Source organism: Prunus dulcis, chromosome 2 (genome assembly GCF_902201215.1).
Source record: "Prunus dulcis chromosome 2, ALMONDv2, whole genome shotgun sequence".
In the NCBI taxonomy this organism is placed as follows: domain Eukaryota; kingdom Viridiplantae; phylum Streptophyta; class Magnoliopsida; order Rosales; family Rosaceae; genus Prunus; species Prunus dulcis.
This window is the reverse complement of record NC_047651.1, coordinates 6,007,732-6,017,043: the sequence shown is the minus strand read 5'-3', so window position 1 is coordinate 6,017,043 and position 9,312 is coordinate 6,007,732. Positions and strand designations below refer to the sequence as shown.

At 38.9% G+C, this 9,312-nt stretch overlaps 1 pseudogene across 1 annotated transcript; it reads right to left on the bottom strand.

Annotated features, from left to right (window-relative positions):
• Window positions 1-3,717: 3,717 nt before the first annotated feature.
• LOC117618010 lies at window positions 3,718-9,312 on the bottom strand (annotated as a pseudogene). Its single transcript, XR_004584465.1, has 5 exons — window positions 8,539-9,312; window positions 6,652-7,749; window positions 6,247-6,520; window positions 4,318-6,112; window positions 3,718-4,215 (listed from the first exon to the last, which is right to left on the bottom strand). The product of XR_004584465.1 is annotated as a TMV resistance protein N-like (transcript).

Here is a 9,312-nt window from a genome sequence, read left to right as displayed (position 1 = left end):
CTTGGTTTTTAGAGATTGGGCGGCTAAATTTTAGGGCAATATTTAACGTTTTAGTCAGCCCTAGTTTTAAGATGTTTTTTCTTTTATGCAATTTTGGAGATAGTGAGTAATTGCGAGGGCTCTTGAAGATTTTCTACCAAGGTGTTTTCATTCTTATTCATTCTAATGATATTTCTTTGATTTTAGTTATGAGTATGCGTAACTATTCGAATTGCTAGGGTGAAGCCAGAAGCCTTAGCTTGAATTTGTAATTTTATTAATTTGCTTATGAATGGAAGCATGTTGCTTTGAATTATTAATCACTGCGATTAAAACTATATATTAATTTTAATGACTGATCACCATTACGAAATTTAGACAAGTAATTTGATGCCATTTCTGTTGGAACATCACCCTGAAATTGAGGAGGGCTTCTTGTGATGAGTAGTTGTACGTTCACTTAAGGCAAACATCACGAGGGTTGCATAGTTTTTCAAAGGGTTTTCACAAAGCTTAATGAGTCTTGTGAAAGGACCCGCCCCGAATTTCCCAAAACCCGAGGTGAATCCTTTGGAATTCCCAACATCACCCCGATGTCGGGCCCACTTACTAAAGTTATACCTTTTTTCCCAAAATGGGATAAGGGTACGAGATTTCCTGCCAAAATTTCGGCAGAGTCTCCCCTGTAAATTGGACAGTTCCCAAAATTTCAACCTGCATAAAAACACGTTTAATAACCACAAAATGCACAATATAATTTCATGCAATTCACATAAATGACCTTCGGCCTTCATATAATTCTCAACTACCAAGCATGCTAGCAAATCAATTCATGCCTTAAACAAGGCAAACGATAAATTCAAATATAAATTACGACTACTAAATTTCAACATACAACATCTAAGTTTCTCAATTTCAACATACGAGGTTTTAACCTCCTAACACAATCACATCTATGTCTGCGGCTGCACCTAATAACTTTAGGCTGCCTGCGTACCCTCACTGAGGGATCAAGCCACATGTAGTTCTTCCATAAAACCTAATTCCACATATAGGCAATACCTTATTTTATTTCTCCGTATTTCACATAATCTCCCTGTACGCCGGTACTACTAATGCCACGTATGGGGCTTGTCAATACACCGGATAACCTACGCCAAGTGCGACCATACCATACTATCACAATATCTCCCTATACGCCGGTACAACCAACGCCATGTATGAGGCCTGTCTCAACGCTGGATAACTTATGCCACGCAAGACCTGCACATCATATCACATATCTCTCCATACGCCGGTACAACCAACGCCACGTATGGGGTCTGTCGACATGCTGGATAACCTACGCCATGCGCGACCTCAACATATTATCACAATATTTTCCCATACGCCGGTACAACCAACGCCACGAATGGGGTCTGTCTCAACGCCGGATAACCTACGCCATTCAAGACCTGCACATCACAGGGTGGTACCTGTAGTGTAATCAAAATCCGGGAAGGTACCTATGGTAATGCGTATAGCACTTCAAACTGACATTCTAGACTCCTTTTATACCTTTACAAACGTATATAAATATATAATTTACTCCTAATATTTTGTAAACCTCAACAATAGCTTAGCACCCGATAATCCCCCTGGGAATGTGAGATTACTCCGGGAGACTCATGGTTAACCAAGGGTCAAACTACCCTAACCCTGGTCAAATGGGCCCACGGGGCCCATGACCTCCAAATTTCGATTCGAAAGTTCTTATGGGTTCTACAAGGTATAGGACACTCGTCCTGCAAGTTTGGTTCAGATCGGACAGTCAGATCGCTCATGATCGCACGATCTGACTGGTAATATAAAACATAAACTTTAAATTATTAAATCTGAACATCCGGGGCCCCGATTCACTATCTGTGAATTCCTACACGATCCTAGAAATACCTAGATTAACATATATTAAATTTAAGACCATCCAACGGTCCTAACCTATCGAACTCGGATAACGCGCAATAGGTGATATCCGTTTGATAGTCAAACGACGTCCGAATTGAGATCCGCTAAATCCTACGTACTCGTGACAACCTAAGGATCTCATCGAGACACAGTGCAACTTCACTACCCTCGCCCACTAGCTGCCACATGCGTCGGCAGCGCTGGGTGTCCAAAGCGATTACGAATCGTCGGAAAATCTAAAAACCACAGCTCCAAACTCCTACCTAGTTATAACACCCTATTTGGAGCCACTTTTGTTCTTGGACCTACCCCAAAAACTGACCAAAAGTGGTCGGAATCGAGATTCCAAAATCGGCTGAATTTCAATTCGTAAATCGAATTACCTACGCTAAGAATCGATCAAATCCTATCCAACAGGCAGCTAGAGCATGAAAAGTAGGTAAGAAACCATACCTCACTCGTCGAAATCAGTGGCCGGAGGAGGGAGATCGACAGCAGAGAAGTTCGGACAACACCCGCCTCTTCTTCTCCATTTTCTGGCAAAACCGCGACGGCTTGAGGTGGGAGCCGGCTGGGGTTGGAAGAGGATGACGGCCCGATCATTTTGGTACCAGCCCCGTCGTCATCGGTGGCCGGAGGAGAGCACGATAGGCCAAAACATGGCCGGCTGCTGTCGCGCGCGCGAGAGAGAGAGAGAGAGAGAGAGAGAGAGAGAGAGATCTGATTTTTTATTAAAATCCCATTTTGAAATAATTACAATTGTGCCACTGGGTTTCTTTTGACCATATCTCTCTCGTTACAACTCCGATTCGAGCCCACCACGTGTCTACGAAATCATCTCAGTACGACCTATCCAAAAATACTAGTTACTGCCCCAAACTCTCTCTGGGTAAGAAAATAACCAAAATACCCCTCTCTCAAGGGTAAATTTGTAATTTTCCTTAAATAATTTAAATAAGGGATTTAATTTGGAGTCGGGGTGTTACATTTTGCATGTTTATATTTGATTTGAACATCACACACGGATTGCATGTTAGATATATATTTTCGCTTGAACATCACAAGGAAAATATGCATTAGGAAAACCTAATCTTCAAAGCATATATGTCGAAATTCATAAGTAATTGATAGAATTGCATAGGATTGTGACGGTGATGGCTGAACTCTAGTTTTCTCTAAATTGTTATTTTAAAAAACGTTTTTCTTCTTTGCTGTTATTATTTCTCAACTTTCAGATTTCTTTTATTGTTAATTTAGTCATAAATTTCAAATCTTTGATAAAATATATTTTAATTATTAATTAAGAGTTAGTTTAATTACAAATTAGTCAAACAATCTTTGGGGACAACAACCTTGCATGAGCATTTATACTACAATTACCTTGTATTCTTGCAAGTATTTTCAGTAATTTTAACCTTATTGTGTAGGTACAAAAAAATCCTATCAACGTGACTAAAGAGATTTGCTGATTCTCAATACGATTAACCGCAACTCTTCGGCCGGTTTGCGGTGTCAAATAATGCAATACAGCAATTTCTCGATAAGTTTGTAGCTTACATGAAATATTACAGTTACCGCATCCACCCCTACCTTACCTTATATAGCATCAGTATTAATAAAGGCCTACCACATAACATAAGAGATATTGTATATGCGAAAATCTGAATCACTATGTTAGCAACGCAAAGCATGCATGATACGATGGTGCCGTTCAAAGAACCAAAATTCCTTCCCAAACTAGAAAGGACTTCTCTTGACCCAAAAAAAAAAAAAAAAAAAGTAGAGAGGTGTTCGAAAACAATAATATGCACGATATACTATAGCCCATCAAGATTTCATGTTCTCATATGCAATATATTATACTTCAGAAAATTTAGGTATAGGTACCCATTTAAATATTGCATCTCAAAATAAAGGAAGCAAGCTGATTAAAAAGATCAGATCCAATAGATTTCTTTTTACCTAAAATGCAAGAACCAGTAGATTGCTTGTATTTTGTAGGTCTATGGCAATGACCAAGCGTAATAAGTTCCAACTGTAAACCTCGCCAGGTGCATTATGTCTCCTTCTAGCTTCATTATTTGCAGGCCGGTTTGATTTATGATGACATGATTTTCCATATAAAGTAGGGCAGGGGAACTAGGGACTTTGTTCATCTTCTCTGGTGCTTAAAGGGATCAAGCCACAATCTGTTATTGCTTGCCCAAAATAAACCTCTATCAAGTACATTTCTTCCGCAACGTCATCAATTCCCTTGATTGAACAAGCTCCATTCACATCAGTAGGTGAGATCTGCAACAAGATCAAAATGCAGTCGTCTTTCACATCAGCAAACATATACGACCATATATTAAAATGCAAAGATATCATTCAACATTTAATGGATTTACATACTTTGCTCCTCATCAATATCAATATGCCTCCGCTTTGGATGATCTGCTGGTTCTGAAAACAAGGTAAGGTATTGCTCTTCATGATCATGATCCATGACGACAACGTTAGGACCATGATTATCAACTGCGATGGTATCTGATCCACGAGGCCTCTTCCCAACTCCACTCGTTGATGTTAAAGACAAGGAAACTAATTCATCTTGGTAGTGACAATGGATATGATCGTCAACTACCATGATCCCAGTCTCACTGACATCACCAACCTGGTGGCCTAATAGGTGGACGCCACACCTTGTCATCGGCCCTGCACCGTGGTAGTAAAATAAAACTTGACACATATTACCCTGTTGCAACCGCATGGGTCCTTCCACCATGTTCTTGTTCGGATCCAATAATGGACTACAGTTGAGCCACACATGAGTTTCCTCTAACTTAATGCCATACTCAGCCCAAATCCATATCTCGTTGACCAGTTTTCCATTTATGTGAGTCTTGGCGCAAAACTGACAACCATGATAAGTCATGAGATCGAAAACAGCACATAGAGCCAATCTTGACGTCTCCCATTCTAAATTTGGAGGAATTTCAAAACAAACTTCACATTCAGCAGCGTATTCCCCTTTATTATCTGAAAAAGGATCTTCAAATACTGTTGCCTCTTTACAACAGCTAAACCACTTTGGAACTTCAGTTCCTGGAACTATAATTTCGATTGTCGAACTCTGAGAAGACACCTAGAATAATTACAACAACCATTGACTTAAAACGTGTGTGTGTATATATATATATATATAGAGAGAGAGAGAGAGAGAGAGAGAGAGAGAGAGAGAGAGAGAGAGAGAGAGAGAGAGAGAGACCTGATTCAACAAAATGTTTTCTGTGATGTCACAGCCACATAGTTTAAAGCAATTAGTCAAATACAAATGCTGAAGCCCTGGTGACAGTTTTGGAAATGTTTCCAGTGACGTGCAACTATTCAGGGTTACTGAATTTAATTTTGGTGGAAGCACTTCTGGAATTTCCCGAAGCCTCTTGCAACCACACAATCTAAGGCTGAGCAAGTTGACAAATTTGCTAATGCATTCCGGAAGACTGACAAAATTGTTTCCGGAAAGATCAAGTTCTTCTAATGTGGACCAGCAATTGAGAGGCGGGAGGAAATCACTTTCTGATAAATTGCATCCTCCGAGAAAAAAGAAACGTAGCCTGGGAAGCGCTAATGAGAGAGAGTTGTCATCCGAAAAATTTGAGCTATTTGAAAGCAGCTGTAATTCAGTGTAGCTGGATGAACCTTCAAAGTTAACCTCATTGCCAAAAGTAAGGAGTTTTCGACACCCTTTGACACTAAGCTCACCGAGACGTTGCAATCCATATATACGATGTAATGACGCATTTGAAAGGTTCTCACAATAATCAGCTTTTAATACTTCAAGACCAGTAAGATATGCAATCGATGAAGGCAATTCTCTTATGCCACTTCCTTCCATATCCAAAATGATTAGCGATTCCATCTTGTCATCTATTTCTGGGAAACTCTCAAGCCTTTTACAATCACATAGATAAAGTCTTTCTAAGGATTTCAATCTAAGTCTTGTTCCAAACCTTGTAAGCTGAAAGCATTCTCTGAGATCCAATTCAACAAGTTTATCAAGGAATCCAACAGAACCATCGACCTCAACCAAACGTTTACACTCACTTAGATTCAAGTACTTCAAATTTGGGATTCCAGATAAGTCAACGATTTTTTCTAAGAATTGACAACCACTTAAATTTATAGATGTCAACTTTGGGAATTTCTGTGAGAAAAATACACAAAATAGGAAATGATCAACCACACGCCAAATGTAAGGAGTTTTGAACACATGATGACACTAGGCTCAAAGAAATATATTTTGGATAATAATAGATGAAAATAATTTGAAGTGCGTACCTTAAATCCCTCCAATTGTCTGATATCACTGCAGGGCATATTGAACACAACAAGATGCCTTGCATGAAAATTGGATGGCAATAATTGTAACTGGCATCTACCCCAATCAATGAACCTCAACTCGTTGGGTAGATATTCAACATATCCGGATAGAACTGCATTACAGTTTATGAAAATTTCAAGATTTACCATCCCGAAGAAGCTTTTTGCATTCAAGGGGTATCTCATCTGGCTTGGGAAACTTCACCATGATGCCTTTAATTTTTCTTGTTCCCTGAGACGAAAAGATAATAATATTAAGAAACCAAGTTGTTGTTCAAAGCAAAATGCAAGTCCATTTTGTTAAGAAAATTATTGGTTACAAGGTACTATTTCAGATTGAATATAAGGACATATAATACTTACGCTATTTTCTATTAGAACATGGTAAACATCATCATGAAACCACAATCTACTATGCTTGCCAGGCTCAATGGGGCACTCTTCGTGAACTATATCCTTGCCCAATTTTTCTAGCAAGTCATGCATCAAAATCCTATTATATTGAATAGTTATCATTGCCTTCTCAACCAGGACTTCAATACAATCTTGGGAAGCCTTGTGCTTAGAACTTAGTATTTGCATCACATAGTCCTTATCTTCACCCTTGAAGAAACACGCCATGTCTAGAAAAACTTGTTGCACTGAATTATCTAATGCATCATAACTTTTTCGAAGTATTTTCTGTATACCTGTATAAGGTTCTCCTTCATAACCATCTAATATGGCTTGCCAACGATGTATACCTTTATTACGAAGATGGGAACCTAAAAGTGTTAAAGCTAGTGGAAGGCCTTGAGCATAGGCTATTGCTCGTTTTGCGAGTTCCAAATAATTATTTGGAGGTTCATTTCTTCCAAAGGCATTCAAACTGAAAAGCTCAAGAGCTTGGTTGTCATATAACTTCTGGACCTCATATATCAACTCAATTCCATAACATTTTAGCAATCCGCTATCTTGTGTAGTTATGATGACTCTGCTACCCTCACCGAACCAACCAACTCCAGCCAAGTTGTCTAATTGCTCCAATTGATTCACATCATCAAGAATTAAGAGAATCCTTTTATGCCTTAGCAATTTTTGTATAATAGAGATACCTTTATCAGCACTAACAATTTTCAACTTTTTGCCACCTAGAATCTCTTGAAGAAGAGTCTCCTGTAGTTGGATTAAGCCTCCATGTGGCATTGAATTTTCTCTAACATCTGCCAAGAAACAACATCCTTCGAACTTATGAGCAATTGCATTATAAACAGCTTTCGCAATTGTTGTCTTACCTATTCCAGATGTCCCCCATATCCCAACTATATGCGGCGACCATTCCCACTAGCACATAAAAGCATTTCCACAGCTCTTACACAAGAGTGAATTCCAACTGGGTACTTAGCCACATTCAAATATGTGCGGTTTAGCACTAGGACTACAATGTCTTCAACGATGTGGTTGATAAATGTAGCTTCTGACCTACCATTTAAAAAATTTGACACATTTAAGGAATAAAATGTAAACATGCAAGCACGCAAAGAACACAAGGTAGTCTATTTAGCCGACTGCCCTACTCCACTGAGTTTGGTTGGATAGTCTGCTAAAGTAATGTTCCGTTTGGATGGAGGGATTTAAAATAAGGAATTTTGATTTGAGAATAAGGCTAAATTTGCTGCAAAAACGACATTAGAATGAAGGTATTTGGAATAACTAGATGTTGTGCCTTTAAAATATAGTTTTGAAATTGACTACATGTAAGGGATCATTTGAAATCCATTTATCTTCTTCATTTCTCTCTTGTCCAAATCTTATAATTTTACTAGTCTAAACAAACAAGTTTACCTTATAATTTCATCTGAATCCATGAATTTGGAATCCTTCCATCCAAATGGAGCCCAATAGTTTTTTGTTTTTTGTTTTGGTTACATTGGTAGGAAAGACTCCTGGGTTCGATCCTGGGTGCCAAGCATGAGGAAAGGGGGAGGACAACCACTGTGGTAACCCCACTCGACTTGCCTATAGTTCTTTAACAACAAACAATATTTGACTAGTACGGCTTTTGGAGAGACTAATATATGGGTTTTGAATCTTCTCCCCTACAGCTATTGAAAAAAATCTTCTGCCTACAGTTTTCTATTTTTATCAAAACAGTACTTTTTTTAATGCGTAACAATTAAATATAACCAAAGGAAAAAGTAGAGAAAAAATTAAACTTGAAAAAGATAGATGACCCTGAAATATAGAATCAAGCCACTAAATTAACCATACATATGTGCACTATAGAGGGTAGAAATATACTCTCCCGCCTTGCAAGTATATCCTTTCAAACTTGCTGCTTCTCTAAGAGCGCTCCTCCACCTTAGCACCTTCTCCGTATTATCCTTAAATCTGCAGTTCATGTCAGCAAATCCGTCACCAAAACTATTTGTTTGGTTCCGTACATGCGAAGGATCCACTTTGTAAAAAATGGGCCAAACTATTTGATTCGTTGAGCTTTTGCATCGAAGGATCTCAACGAGTTCGTCCAAGCACCACCTTGAGGATGCATAGTTTTCAGAGAATACAATGAGACAAATCCGTGACTCTTCAATTGCTTCGAGAAGGGCCGGTGAGATTTTTTCTCCTACTTTAAGCTCACGATCAATGAAGGTGTAGATCCCCTTATCGGACAAGGCCTTGTACAAATGATCTGTAAAATTGGTGCGTGTATCCTTACCTCTAAAACTCACAAACACATCATATGTCCATGGATCTTGAGTTACAGAAGAAGAAGAAGAAGAAGAAGAATGTCCTTGTTGGTTGGCCATAGGAGCGATACTCAGATCAAAGACTAGTTGTTGGTTGCAGTTGTGAAGGTGATGAAGTTTAAGAGGGGGAGAGGAATTTCCAGTTTTCAGCTTCCTTTGGTTTCTGACGTGCACGCTTGGGACTTTTGCTCAATAAATTAATATTAAGACTGGTTTGTCTTTTTCAGTGTTTGTAAACTCAATGGGCCTCACCTTTCTTCTCCATGCTGTGCAAGGACGTGGTCCAAATTTACCT